Source organism: Ornithorhynchus anatinus, chromosome 1 (genome assembly GCF_004115215.2).
Source record: "Ornithorhynchus anatinus isolate Pmale09 chromosome 1, mOrnAna1.pri.v4, whole genome shotgun sequence".
Lineage (NCBI taxonomy): Eukaryota > Metazoa > Chordata > Mammalia > Monotremata > Ornithorhynchidae > Ornithorhynchus > Ornithorhynchus anatinus.
In genome coordinates, this window is record NC_041728.1 from 60,424,357 (window position 1) to 60,439,491 (window position 15,135).

The 15,135-nt window shown below is 45.8% G+C and overlaps 1 protein-coding gene and 1 non-coding gene across 3 annotated transcripts in view; one reads left to right on the top strand and one right to left on the bottom strand.

Annotated features, from left to right (window-relative positions):
• Positions 1 to 15,135, top strand: part of WDR25 (WD repeat domain 25) — a 137,793-nt gene that overhangs the window by 58,970 nt on the left and 63,688 nt on the right. The gene's annotated exons all lie outside the window — the stretch shown is intronic.
• LOC114816060 lies at positions 6,500 to 6,637 on the bottom strand. The gene has a single exon (XR_003763836.1). It is a non-coding gene; the product is annotated as a small nucleolar RNA SNORA7 (small nucleolar RNA).

The following is a 15,135-nucleotide window of genomic DNA, read 5'->3' on the forward strand; positions in this document are numbered from 1 at the left end:
CAATATCTTCAAAGTGTCTCTCTTGACATTACTACACAAAAAATTGTATTTGCAGAAAGCACTAAAGCATAGCAGACTAATCTCGGCATAACATCACTGTTAATATGCCTTAGACTGCTTTGCGATGGGTATGTATTTTCATTTAATAGATGTTTGCTTTGTTTTCCTTTACAAGTCAATGCTCGGAATTAATATTTCCCTGGTTCAATAGCTTGCAAAGTTAGAGATACAAATTAAAGTTTACTGTGAAACTCTTAGAAAGTTACCAAAAAAGTTGTGTTGGAAAGATACTAGAGGGTTTATGGTGCTCTGAACATATATTTCAAATGGTTAAATTGTTGCTATTTCATTGTTTACATGTTTGCAAATTAAATCAGAATTGAAGGATTTTTTTGGTTCTTAACCAAACAGATGGTTTTTTAGTTCAATTAATTTCTAAGGCCAAAATAGAACCCAGAGAGTAAGAGCATATGGTCTAAAACAATATGGCAAACTGAAGATCATCCAACCATCAGTCACTTCTGACGTTTTCAGAAAATCAGCCTCTGACTCTAGCTGACATCTGTTGGCTGCCATGCATGCCCAGAGTGGAACTAGCTCATTGTGGACAGGGAATGTGTCTGCTAATTCTTTTGTATTGTTCTCTCCCAAGCGCTTACTACAGTGCTCTGCACAGAGTAACCGCTCCAAAAATACCACTGATGGATTGGTTCTCAACTGGAAAGACAGTGTGACAAAACACAGTTGTACAGCACACCTCTCAACTGAACCCCAGCATGGCAGCACAACATGGCTTCTGGGGGGCACTGAGCCCCACTATTTGAGCTTTAAAAAGCAATGTGATTTTTCCACACACTCCTTGGACCCCCGCCCACGATCCGTCCTTCCTGGCCCAGGCATCAGTAAACCGCATTTCTCACAGCAACCCAACCTATCTTCCTAAGAGATGACACCCTCCCCTGTCCCATAGCCCCCTTTTTATAAAGCTGAAATATTTTTATAAGGAAAGTAGTATTTATTTAAGGTGGGCTTTTTTTCACCTCAGCCGAGCAGACCACGATCTTTTCCCTTGGAGCATGTGCTTTGGTGGCAAAGCCTTACTTTTTGGTGGGAGGTTCTTTTTGCTGGACTCCTGGAGGGGAAGGTGGAGAGTCATTGCTGCAGAGGGAAAAAGGGAAAACCAATGGCCTTCTGGGAATTCTGGGTTCAAGAATGGGAAATTTGGAAGGTGGAGGGGTGGGGTGTGTAGGCGAGGTGCAGAGCTCTATTTTTAGACAGGAGCCAAAATGAGCCCCGTTTCTCTCACTATTCTGTATTTAGGAGTCCAAATCAAATGCTCAAGGGGCATTCATATTCTTCTCACCCTCAGCCCCACAGCACTTATATACATATCTGTGATTTATTTTGACATCTGTCTCCCCCTCTAGACTATAAACCCCTTGTGAGCAGGGAGCGTCTTCCAATCTATTGTATTGTACTCTCCCAAGCATTAGGTCCAGTGATTTGCACACAATAAGTGCCCAATAAAATATCGATTGAGATAAGCAGGAAACTTAGGATCTGAAAAATTCTGGGCACATTTAAAGGAAAGCAGTGTTGCCTAATAGAAAGAAGTCAGGCCTGGGAGTCAGAGGGCCTGAGTTCTAATCCTGGCTCTGCCACTTGTCTGCTGGGTGACCTTGGGCAAAACTCTTATCTTCTTTGTACCTCAGTTATCTCAGCTGTAAAATGGGGATTGAAACTGTAAACTCTGTAGGGCAGAGACTGTGACTAACCTAATTAGGTTGTATCTACCCCAGTGGTTAATACAGTGGCTGGCACAAAGTAAGTGCTTAACAAGTACTGGTTTTTTTTGGTTTTTTGTAAAAGAAAGCTTTGAGGCTTCCTTCCAATCCTAACCCAGTAACAATCCCTCAATTTCCAGAATGCTCATTCTCTAATGGCTGTCTCTCTCTCTAGACTGTAAACTCACTGTGGGCAGGAAACATGTCTACCAACTTTGCTGTACTGTACTCTCCCAAGTTCTTAATACAGTGCTCTGTACACAATAAGCACCCAATAAATCCCATTGATTGATCTGATTGATTGTACTTGGATTTGCACTCTTTATTCACCCCTCCCTCAGCCCCACAGCACTTATGTACATATCCTTAAGTAATTTATATTAATGTCTTTCTTCCCTAGAAATCCCCTTCCTCTAAAAGCAGTGTCCATGGCAGGGTCCATCAATGAATCATTCAGTTGTACTTATCAAGTGCATACTCTGTATAGGGAACTTAATGTATGAAGTGTTTGGGGAAGGCACAATACATTTACAGTTTACAGTTCAGCAGGGGAGACAGACATTAAAATAGATTAGTTGGGGGAAGCAAAATGTTTTAAAGCCATGACCTTAAGTTAGGTGAGGGAGGGAAGGAGGTGGAACACCCAAGTGCTTAATAGGAAGTGTTGAAATGGCAGTAGTAGAGGAATAAGGTGAGGAGGTGAGATATTGGTCAGGGAAGGCTTCCTCGATGAAATGTGATTTTAGAATGGCTTTGAAGACAAGGAGCCTAGTGTGGTCTGATTGGTATGAGCGTGGAAGAAGCCCCAAGCAGGAGGAAGGGTCATGAACTAGGGGGTCACTGGTGGCCTAGTGGAAAGGGAACAGGCCTGTGAGTCAGAGGACCTGAGTTCTAATTCCCGCTCCACTTGTCTGCTGTGTGATTTGGGGGCAAGTCATGTCACTTCTCCGTGCCTCAGTTACCTCATCTGCAAAATGGGGATTAAGACTGTGAGCCCTATATGGGACGGGGACTATGTCCAAATCAATTATCTTGTAGCTGCCCTAGTGTTTAGTACAGTTGTCTGGCACATAGTGAGCACTTAACTATACCGTAAAAAAGAGAGAGACCCTGAGGCACAGTGAGCAGATTGGTATTAGAAGAGCAAAGCTTGTGGGCTGGATTGTGGTGTTTTTTTCTTAGTTACTTAAGGGGCATCGTGAATAAAAAGCTGCCAGGATTGGGTCGTGGAGTTTATTTTAACAAGGTATGTCAGGAGAAGGTAGAGAGCTTGGGGAGCTGGGCCATGGAGTCAAGGTTATCTGTGAAGATCTGTACGAGAAAGGGGGACAAGCCTGCGATTCTGAGTCTCATTAGCTGCTGCTGGAGAGGTTGATTCCAGTGTGGCAGGATGAATAGCTGCCTTTTTTTTTTTCAGCATCTCTGATGCTTTTCCTTTGGTCTTGATTCCCTCTCAACCCACATTAAAGGTTTCACCTGTTTAACAATATGCACCGCTGGGCTGGAAACCAAATTTCTCTCCATACTGGTCTGGGTTCTGATCTCTCCTGTAAAATCTCAATCAGGGATATTTCTTCCTTTTGAGTAAGAGTAGGTCACTTTGTGAGAATAGATTCTCACACGTTCAGTTCAGGAGGTAAGCAAGAGGCAAGCACGCTACCCTGTCAATCCAAGCACTTATCCGATCCCGCCTTGATTACAGCATCAGCTTCCTTGCTGACCTCCCTGCCTCCTGTTTCTCCCCGCTTCAGGCCATACTTCACACTGTTGCCCAGATCGTCTTTATACAAAAACATTCAGGCCATGTTTCCCCACTCTTCCAAAGCCTCCAGGGGTTGCCCATCCACCTCCGCATCAAACAGACAGTCCTCACCGCTGGCTGTGAACTCGTCTCTAGACGGTAAGCTTCATATGGGCAGGGACCATGCCTGTTAATTCTTTTGTAGTGTACTTGCCCAAGCACTTAGTACGGTGTTGTGTATATAGTAAATGCTCAATAAGTACCCTGGATTGATTTGATTTAAAGCTATCAATCACCTTGCTCCTCCTACCTTACCTCCCTGATTTCTTACTAAACCCAACCCGCACACTTAGCTCCTTTAATGCCAACCCTTTCACTGAACCTCAATCTCATCTAGCTCACCACTGACCCCTTGCCCACATCCTGCCTCTGCCAGGAAGACCCTCCCTCTCCATGTCCAAGACGATCACCGTCCCCACCTTTAGAGCCTTCTTGAAGACACATCTCCAAGAGGCCTTCCCTGACTAAGCCCTCCCTTCCTCTTCTCCCACTCCCTTCCGCATCATCCTTGCACTTGAATTTGCACCCTTTATTCACCCCTCCCTCAGCCCCACAGCACTTATGTACATAACCTTAATTTATTTATTTATATGAATGTCTTTCTTCCCTGCTGTGGACACTCTGGGCAGGGAGCATGCCTACCAACCACTTTGCGCAGTTCTCTGCATGCAGTAGGCACTCAATAAATACCACTGATTGTTGGATTGAATTGAAATCAAGGAGGAATCTGCTGGGCAGCACAGCGAAAATTTAACACTGATCCATAATGACTCTCTGTCTTGGAGGGGTAGTGACAGCAATTGAGGAAGTCCTGTTTTCTGGCTTAGTGGATAGAGCTTGGGTCTGGAGTCAGAAGAACCTGGGTTCTAATTCTGGCTATGCCACATGTCTGCTGAAGGTGCCCAAGGTCACTTAAGTTCTCTGTACCTCAATTAGCTCGTCTATAAAATGGGGATAAGAGCGTGAACCCCATGTGGGACAGATACTGTGTCCAACCTGATTATCCTGTATCTACCCCAGTTCTTAGAACAGTACTTGGCACAAAGTAAGTGCTTAACAAGTACCATAATTACTATTGTTATTTATTCCTGGACATCTTCTCGCAGGTGCCGGTCACACAACCTGTTCCAAAAAGTCACACATGACTGAGAGCTGAAGGCTGAGCTGGATTGGTCTTCCCCCCCTGCCCCACCCCAGGCACATTTGGCTCCTGGCCTGGGCGAACCAATCCCAGGATGGTCCAGAATGTGGGCAGGAGTTCGGCTTCTCCTCCAGGGGGTCTTGTGGCCGGCAAGTCACGGTTGGGTTATTGACTCCCGAAGCCACTGGTCTCGCCAGTTATTTCAGATGTTTAACTCCCTTCAGTTCTGGGTCCCTTTCTTCTCTCCATCTATACCCACTCCCTTGGAGAACTCATCTGCTCCCATGGCTTTACCATCTCTCTGTGGGTGATTCCCAAATCTACATCTCCAGTCCTGACCTCTCTCCTTCCCTACAGTCTCCCATTTCCTCCTACCTTCAGGACATCTCTACTTGGATGTGCTGCCGCCATGTCAGGCTTAATACGTCCAAAACAGAGCTTGTCATCTTCCCGCCCAGATGCTGTCCTCCCTTTGATTTTCCTGTCACTTTAGACAGCATCGCTATCCTCTCTATCTCACAGCCCCATCTCTCTCATTCAACTAACATACTCGATCTGTCACCAAATCCTGTTGATTGTACCTTCACAGCATTACTAAAATCCACCCTTTCCTTTCCATCCAAACTGCTACCACGTTAATCCAAGCATCCTATTGCTCCTTGATTCTGAATCAGGCTCCTTCTTACCTCCCTGCCTCCTGTCTCTCCTCACCCCAGTCCATACATTACTCTGCTGCCTGGATCATTTTTCTACAATACCTTTCAGTCCATGTTTCCCCACTCCCAATCCTCAAGAACTTCCAGTGGTTGCCCATCCACTTCTGCACCAAGCAGAATCTCCTTACCGTCGGCTCTACAGTACTCAATCATCTCGACCCCTCCTATCTTGCCTTCCTGATTTTCTACTACAGTCAAGCCCATTTACTTTTCTCCTCTAGGACCAACCTACTCACTGTTGGTGACCTCAAGCTCATCTATCTCACCACCAACCCCTCGTCCACATCCTGTCTCTGGCCTGGAACTCCCTTCCTCTTCATATCTGACAATCATTCTCTCCATCTTCAAACTTTTATTAAAATCACCTCTCCTTCAAGAGGCCTTCACCAACTAATCCATCATTTCCCCTACTCCCTCTAACTTCTACTTCATCCTTATACTTGGATTTCTACCCTTTATTCACCCCACCCTCAGCCCTCATCTCTGTGATTGATTTATTCATATTAATGTCTGTCTCCCCCGTTAGTCTGTAAGCTTGCTGTGGGCAGGGAACATGTCTACCAACTCTGTTATATTGTACTCTCTCAAGTGCTTAGTATTTCCCTTCTGTGTCCTCTGTGTACTTGGATCTGTGACCTTTGGGCATTTGATATTCACCCCACCCTCAGCCCCACAACACTTATTACACATCTATAAATTAGATATTATAAATTATTCATTTATGTCAAGGTCTGTCTCCCCCTCTAGAATGTGAGCTCATTGTGGGCAGGGAACGTGTCTGTTTATGGTTAAATTGTTCTCTCCCAGGTGCTTAATACAGTGTTCTGCACATTGTCTTGTCTTATGCTGTCGAGTCGTCTCCGACCCATAGCGACTCCATGGACACCTCTCCCAGAACACCCCACCTCCATCTGCAATCGTTCTGGTAATATTTTCTTTGCGTTTTCTTGGTAAAAATACGGAAGCGGCTTACCATTTCCTCCTTCCATGCAGTAAACTTGAGTCTCCACCCTCGATTCTCTCCCATGCTGCTGCTGCCCAGGACAGGTGAATTTTGACTTGTAGCAGAGTGCCTCCCACTCGCTAGCCACTGGCCAAGCTAGGAATGGAATGGGTATGCCTCTGCTTGCCACTCCCTTTTGTAGCCGAGACTTGTAGACTACTAAAAACTCTCCAGGTTTGATTCTGAGAGGGCAATCTCCACATAGTAAATGCTCAATAAATACTATTGATTGTAAGCTTGTCCTGTAGACTTGTTAGCTCATTATGGGCAAGGAATGTGTCTGCTAGTTCTGTTCTATTGTACTTTCCCAAGGGCTTAATACAGTGCTCTGCACATAGTAATCATTTCCTTATCTGTAACTTATTGTCATGTGTCCATCCCCCCTTCCTGCCCCCCCCCCCGCCCCGTGTCTACCAAGTGCATTGTACTCTCCCAAGTGCTCAGTAAAGTGCTCTGCACACAGAAAGCGCCTAATAAATAGCTTTGATTGACTGATTAGTAAGCTACTTCCTACCATGCACAGGACATACAGAAGCAGTAAAAAAGCATGATCGCTACCTCCAAGGAACTTAATCTAATAGAGGGACAGTAGGCATTCAATCATATTTATTGACGCTTACTGTGTGGAAAGCACTGTACTAAGCACTTGTGCGAAGCACTTCATCCAGGGATATGCAAAAGAGGAACACTAGCTGTATGTCATCAACACAAGCCAATAATAATTGTGGTATTTGTTAAGCAATTACTAGGTGCCAAACACGATACTAAGCACTGTGATAAGTACAAGATAATCAGGTCTCAAAAGGGGATCAGAGTCTATGTAGAAGGGATATCAGGTATTGAATTGCCATTTTGCAGATGAGGGAACTGAGAGAAGTAAACTGACTTGCTCAAAGTCACACAGCAGATAAGTGGCAGAGCCAGGATTAGAACCCAAGGCCTTCTGACTCCCAGGCCATTGCTCTATCCACTAGGCCACACTGCTTCTCATGAACCTAAGAGGGCTGTATTCTTTCTCGCTAAGAAGATCCGAGCCTTAGCTCAGTCACGTACATTACCTAACTTGACCGCTCCCTTCATGGCACACAAAGTCTATTTCAGAGTTCTTTTTTAAATAATGCCTGGCTTGTGCAAATACCGACATGAAGTGATTTCAGAAACTGAAGCTTCATTTATTAGAAAGGCTTTAAGGTAAAATGGGAGATTTTAGAACACTCAGGTCTAATTATTTTTCCAAAGCTTTTTAGAGGATAACATAACTCCAGCGTGACAGGTAAAGTACTTCAATCGCGCCAGCAAAGTAAAACGCAATTGGTTTTCAATTTAGTTTTCCCTAAAACAAATGAAAAATCATACTGGCTTCGGTAAAGCAGTTACGAGGTTATTTATTAAAGCACCTGTTTAAGTTGATGAATTAGAAAAAATTCCTTCAGAGCCTGAATGAGTGCTGAGTCTGAAGCGTGGGTGAGATTAAAACATTCGGGGGAAATGAGAGGATTTTCATTGGTCATTATTTCTTTGGCTAATTTAGAGATAAAGATGCATTATTCTTTTTTCTTTTTTTTGGTATTTGTTAAGCAGTTATTATGTGCCAGACACTGTACTAAGCACTGGGGTAGATAGAAGTTAATCATGTTAGACAGAGTTCCTGTCTCACAAGGGTCTCATTGAGAAGCAGTGTGGCTTAGTGGGTAGAACATGGGCCTGGGAGTCAGGAGGACCTGTGTTCTTATCCCGGCTCTATCATGTGTTTGCTCTATGACCATGGGCAAGTCACTTAACTTCTCTGGACCTAAGTTACTTCATCTATAATATGGGGATTAAGACTGTGAGCTCCATGTAGGACAGGGACTGTGTCCAACCTGCTTGACTTGTATCTACACCAGCACTTAGTACAATGCTTGGCACACAGTAAGTGCTTAACAAGTACTATAATTATTATTACTTTACAGATGCTGGAACAGAAGCCCAGTGAAGTGACTTGCCCAAGGTCACACAGCAGACAAGGGGCGGATCCAGGATTAGAACCCAGGACCTTTGACTCCCAGGCCCGGGCTCAATCTGTTAGGCCACACTGCTCCTCTTTCTTGTAGTTTTCCCTGCAAGGCTGATAATGTTCCAACATTCTGTGACATCTCTGGCTTTTACTGGGAACACTTCCTAGAGGGACTGAAATGGAAAACAGGAAGGTGGAAATTTTTCATTGCCGTTTGTGAAGAGGGCGGCTGCTTTAGGTATTCCCAGAGTCCACCCCACACATTTGGTGGTAGAGCTTTGTCAGAATGTAAGCTCCTTATGAACAGGGCATGGGTCTTGTACCTTGCTTGTTCTTTCCCAAGCACTGAGTACAGTGTTTTCCACTCAGTAGTTGCTCAATAAGTTGCATTCCTTTTTACCCATTCCCACAAAGGAAGCGTGAGGCTCTAAAAGCAGTTTTGATTGTAGAAAGCCAACCCCTTTGTGTTATTTTATTGGAAGATTTTTACCATTGGTTGGCATTGTTGGGAAAGGTGAATGTATCAGGTGAATTTTGCAAAAACAGCAAGCACTTGAGTTCTCCCAACCCATCAATGGTTTCCTTCATCTACAGGAAGCACTCAGGTAATAAACAATGACAGAAGGATCACGTCCTTCCTGGTGAGGGGTGGTGGGGAGAAGAGGGGCTTCTGTTTCTCACTCCTGAAGGCAAGTCAGGCTGTGGGCTACCGAAGGATGGGGCACAGTCTCCCATCAAAGGCCCAATAACCCAGTGTCAGGAAGTGTGACCGGGTTCTGATGCCAGCTGGCCAGCAGGAGGGGTTTTCCCACGATTCCTTGTTAATCGATGGAGAAGCAGCGAGGCCTAGTGGAAAGAGTGTGGGCCTGGGAGTCAGAGTACCTGGGTTCTAATCTCAGCGCTTTCCACATGTCTGCTGTGTGACCTTGGAAAAATCACTTAACTTTTCTGGCCCTCTGTTACCTAATCTGTGAAATGGGGATTCAAGCCTATTCCCTCCTACTTAGTCAGTGGGCCCCATATGGGACAGGGACTGTGTCCAAGCTGGTTAACTTGTATCTCCCCCTGTGCTAAGAATAGTGCGTGGCACATAATGAGCATTGAACAAATACAATTACTATTATTGTTACTTATCCTCACTTCTTTCCAACTCTACCCAACTCAACCTGCCTCACTCCTCTGAAGTCAACCTAATCATTGTCTCATTCTCATTATTATTATTATTATTATTAATAATTATTGAGTACTTACTGTGTACAGAGCACTGTACTAATCGCTTGGGAGAGTACAATACAATGGAGTTGGTAGACACGATCCCTGCCCTCAAGGATCTTAGTGACCTTGGTCGGGGCCTGATATCAGATGAGCTAAAATCAGCCCTTCTGTCTGATAGGAGGACAGGGGAGAGTGGAACATTCTGGGTGGGCTTGGGGAACAGTGTTTAACTGGCCAGCCCTACCTCAGATTGGTCTTCCTGCTCCAACACCAAGAACCTACATTCCATCTGTCGATCCTTGGGGCTAGTTCTCCCGGCACCTTAAGGATATGCATTTGTCCCGCTGCCTGTGTGAGTAGGGGGCATCGGACAAAGCTGAAAAGGTCACAGGGCTTGGCTCACGTTCCCCTTGCCTTTGCAAAACAGTCCCAAGTCCGTGTTGCTCTAATGGACTTGGGTTTCGTTTCCTTTGTTTACTTAGGGAGGTATAATTTGCAATGAAATAGTCTTTCCTCACGAGCCTACATTTTAATGGGGTTTTAATGGCATCTTAATGGCATCTCGATGGATCAGCAGCGCACAGTTTTGCCCCGGATAACTCCGTTCCGGAGTAGGATGGAGCGGCACCATTACCAGGCTTCTGCGGATTGGCTGTGAAGGGTCCATTTATCAATGAATCGTTGACTCAGCTCCCGTCCAGGAAAAGAGCGAGTTCCCATCCCCTTGAGCTGATTCGCGGATCTGGGTAATAGGCAATTTCGGGGGGACAGCCAGTGCCCTCAGGGCGAAGAATGAAGGGCCTCCAGAAGTGAGCGGGCAGCTCGTAGATTTGGGTCCCCACTGGACGTAGCTGCAGCTCCCCTGGCTTCCTGAGGCCTTGGTGCTGAGCTGTGCAGGCAAACTGCTTCTGCATCCCATGGCCGGGGACCCGTAGTGGATTTTCAGGTCCACCTGGTGGGAGGTAATGGGGCAGCAAACCAGAGTTTGGTCCTCTACTTGCTTGAGAGAGTACATCCAACAGAGCTCCTATTCCTGTTCCCTGCCCACAGTGAGCTTTCAGTCTAGAGGAGAAAGCAGTAGCACCTTTTCACCCCTCTATTTAAGAGGATTTCAAAGATAGGTATAGGGAACTCCCCTCTCCCCTGGGAGGTTGGGGAAGGAAAAGCAGCATGACATAGTGGGTACAGCACAGGTCTGGGAGCCAGAAAGCCACGAGTCCTAATGTCGACTCTGCCACTTGTCTGCTGTGTGACCCTGGGCAAGTCACTTCACTTCTCTGGGCCTCAGTTACCTCATCTGTAAAGTGGGGATTGAAACTGTGAGCCCCAACATGAGACAGGGACTCTGTCCAACCCCATTAGTACAATACAGCTTAGTACAGTGCCTGGCACATATTAAGTGCCTAACTAATGCTATAGTTATTATTATTATTATGTGGGACAGTGACTTTGTCTGCCCTGATTAGCTTGTATCTACCCCATTGCTGAGAACAGTGCTTGGCACAAAGTAAGCACTTAACAAATTCCATAAAGAAAAAAGTCAGGATTCAAAATGTTTGGAAACACCAGGCTCAGGACCCGTTCTTGGAATTCCCCACTGCCTGACCCCTCAGAAAGGGATAGGTGCTCTCTGGGGACAAGCCTCTCCATTGCTCCCTAGAACACCACTACTGGACAGTGCCACGATGGCCAGCTTTTCCTTGAATGCTGGTCACTTGTCAATCAATCAGTGATATTTATTGAGCACTTACTTTGTGCAAAACACTGTACTTGAAGGCACATCTCCTCCAAGAGGCTTTCCCAGACTAAGCTCTACTTTTGCTCATCTCCCACTCCCTTATACATCACTCTGACTTGCTCTTTCCGCCCCTCCCAGCCCCACAGCACTTATGCATATATCTGTAATTTTATTTATTTGTATTGATGTCTGTCTCGCTGTAGACTGTGAGCTGTCATAGGCAGGGAATATCACTGTTTACCGTTGTACATGCCCAAGCACTTAGTACAGTGCTCTGCACACAGTAAGTGCTTAATAAATTCAATTGAATGAACAAATTAATGGGAGAGTACAATATACCAATATATAAGACTCATTCCCTGCCTACAGTTGGCTTACAGTCTAGACTGTGAGCCGTTATTGGGCAGGGATTGTCTCTGTTGCTGAATTGTACATTCCAAACACTTAGTACAGTGCTCTGCACATAGTAAGAGCTCAATAAATATGATTGAATGAATGGAGGGACAACTGACAGGTCGGGGGGTGAGGGAGGTGCCATGGCCCTGGGCCAGTGGGTGGGCACATGGTAGCCGTCCATGGGTTCCAGAGCCACCTCCTGCCCCGCCATGGTCAACAAGCCCCATGGCTAGTCACAACAGCTTTGGATTGCATTCTACTTTTTGACCTTTTGGGTTTTTTTTTTTTTTTTTTACAGTATTGGTAAAATTCTTACTTTGTGCCAGGCACTGTGCTAAGCATGGGGGTAGATCCAAGGTAATCAATTTGGACACTGTCCATGTCAATCAATCAATGGTATTTATTAAGCCCTTACTGTGTGTAGAGCACAGTACTAAGCACTTAGGAGAGTACAATATAACAGACACAATCCCTGCCCACAACGAGTTTGCAGTCTAGAGTGAACATGGGGCTCACAGTCTTAAACCTTGTTTTACAGATGAGGTAACTGAGGCACAGAGAAGCAGTGACTTGTCCAAGGTCATGCAGCAGACAAGTGGCTGAACTGGGATTAGAAGCCAGGGCCTTCTGACTCCCAGACCCATGCTTGGTCCACTAGGCCATGCTGCTTCTACAAAATGTTTGGGAAAGCACAATATAAAGACACATTCTTTGCCCACAACCAGCTTGAAGTCTAGATGGGGAGACAGACATTAATATAAATAAATTAGAGCTATGTACAGAAGTGCTGTGGGGTTGGGAAGGGGGATGAATGAAGGGAGCAAGGCAGGGTGACACAGAAGGGAGAGGGAAAAGAGGAAAAGAGGACTTAGGGAAGGCCTCTTGGAGGAGATGTGCTTTCTATGAGGATTTTGAAGGCGGGGAGAGTAACTGTCGGATAGAAGGAGGGAGAACAGGAGAACTGAGGTACAGAGAAGTTAAGTAACTTGTCCAAGGTCACACAGTAAACATTTGGCAAATCAGGGATTCGAACCCAGCTCCTCTGACTCCCAGACCCGTGCTCTTTCCTGTGATGCGGTGAGCTATATTAGATGCCCGGTAATTACAAAATAAAAAAGGGGCACATTCCCTGCCCTCAGGGAGTTTATGCGCTAATGGGGGAGACACACATAAAAATATTCACACCTAGAGGGTCAAAATAAATTAAGTGGACATACTTGCATAAGGAGGTTGTAAATAAGTTTATAAGTGCTGGAGTTGGATGATGTGGCTCAGGGTTTGTCTCGACAAGCTCCTATGTGGAGGTGGGGCTTTAGGAGGGATCTAAATGTGGGGAGAGCTGTGGTCCATCAGATGGAGCCAGTGAGGAAGCTCCAAGCCAGAGGAAGAGTCCAGAGTCAGTTATACATAGAAAGTTGGGCTTGGCAGCATGGAAGTCAGTGAGTTGGGGAACACCAGGAGAAGATTGCAGAGGGAAGGGCAGATGATGGGAGAGCCTTGAAGTCAACTGTGAAGAGTTTTGGATGGATGCAGAGACAGACCCTGAAAGCCAATGGAGGGTTTGAAGGAGAGGAGAGGTATGGGCTGAACTACATTTCAGGAAGATGACTCATGCATCAGCATGGAGGGTAGACTGAAGAAGACCGGGAGACCAACGTGGAAGGAGTTTGGGTGGAGGGGAAGAGATGGATCTGGGAGATGTTGTTCCGGGAGAACTGGCAGGATTTGGCAGAAAACTGATCATGAGAGTGGAAGGAGAGGGAGAGGTTGAGAATGACGTGGGAGTGGTAGGCTTCTGGGACAGGGAGGATAATAATGATGGTATTTGTTAAGCGCTTACTATGTGCAGAGCACTGTTCTAAGCGCTGGGGTAGACACAGGGGAATCAGGTTGTCCCACGTGGGGCTCACAGACTTCATCCCCATTTTACAGATGAGGTAACTGAGGCACAGAGAAGTGAAGCGACTTGCCCACAGTCACACAGCTGGCAAGTGGCAGAGCTGGGATTTGAACTCATGACCTCTGACTCTAAAGCCCAGGCTCTTTCCACTGAGCCACGCTGCGACCGTGGTGGGGTCGAACAACTAATCAATTGCTTTTATTAAGCACTTACTGTCTGCAGAACACTGTATTAAGCTCTTGGGAGAGTACAGTATAATAGAATCAGTAGGCATATTCCCTTCCCACAAGGAGCAGAATGGCGTAGTGGATAGAGCACAGGCCTGGGAGTCAGAAGATCATGGGATCTAATCCTGGTTCCACCACTTGTCTGCTGTGTGAGCTTGGGCAAGTCACTTCACTTCTCTGTGCCTCAGTTCCCTCAACTGTAAAATGGGGTTAGAGACTGTGAGCCCCATGTGGGACAGGGTCTGAGTCCAGCCTGATTTGCTTGAGTCACCCCAGCGCTTAATACAATACCTGGCACATAGCAAGCATTTAACAAATATCATTATTATTATTATTATTATTATTATTAATAGTAGTATTTTTAAGGAGCTTACAGTCTAAAGGGGAAGACAGACATTAATATAAGTAAATGAATTACAGATATGGACACAAGCGCTGTGGGGCTGAGGGTGGGGTGAATGGGAGGTGCAAATCCAAGTTCAAGGGCAACAAAGAAGGGAGCTTAGTTGGGAAAGGCTTCTTGGAGGAGATGTGAGTTTAATAAGGCTTTGGAGGTGGGGAGAGTGAGGGTCTCTTTTCTATGAAGCGGAAAGGAGTTTCGAGCTAGAGGCAGGATGTAGGCAAGAGGTCTGCAGTGAGACAGAATGAGATCGAAGGACAGTGAGTAGGTTGACATTAGAGGAGCCAAGTGCGCAGGTTGGGTAGTAATAGATCAGGGAGGTGAGGTAGGACGGGGCAAGGTGATTGAGTGCTTTAAAGCTGCTGGTAAGGAGTTCCTGTTTGATGCAAATGTGTACGGGCAACCGCTGGAAGTTCTTAAGTTGGGAAACACGAACAGAGCGATTGTATAGAAAAAGTCATCTGAGCTGGAGTGGAGCGGTCAGCAAGGAGGCTGATATAGTCATCAAGGTGGGTTAGGATAAGTTCCCTGATTAACGTGGTAGCCGTTTGGATGGCGAGGGAAGGGCAGATTTTAGCCATGTCGTGAAGGTGGAACTGACAGGATTTGGTGACAGATTGAATATACGGGTTGAATAAGAGAGATGAGTCGAAGATAATGCCAAGATTATGGGCTTGTGAGGCAGGGAGGATGGTGGTGCTGTCTACAGTGATGGGGGGTCAGCGGGAGGACAGGGTTTGGGTGGGAAGATGAGGAGTTCTGTTTTGGACATGTTAAATTTGAAGTGTCCGCAAAAACGTTTGGTAGAGATGTCCTGA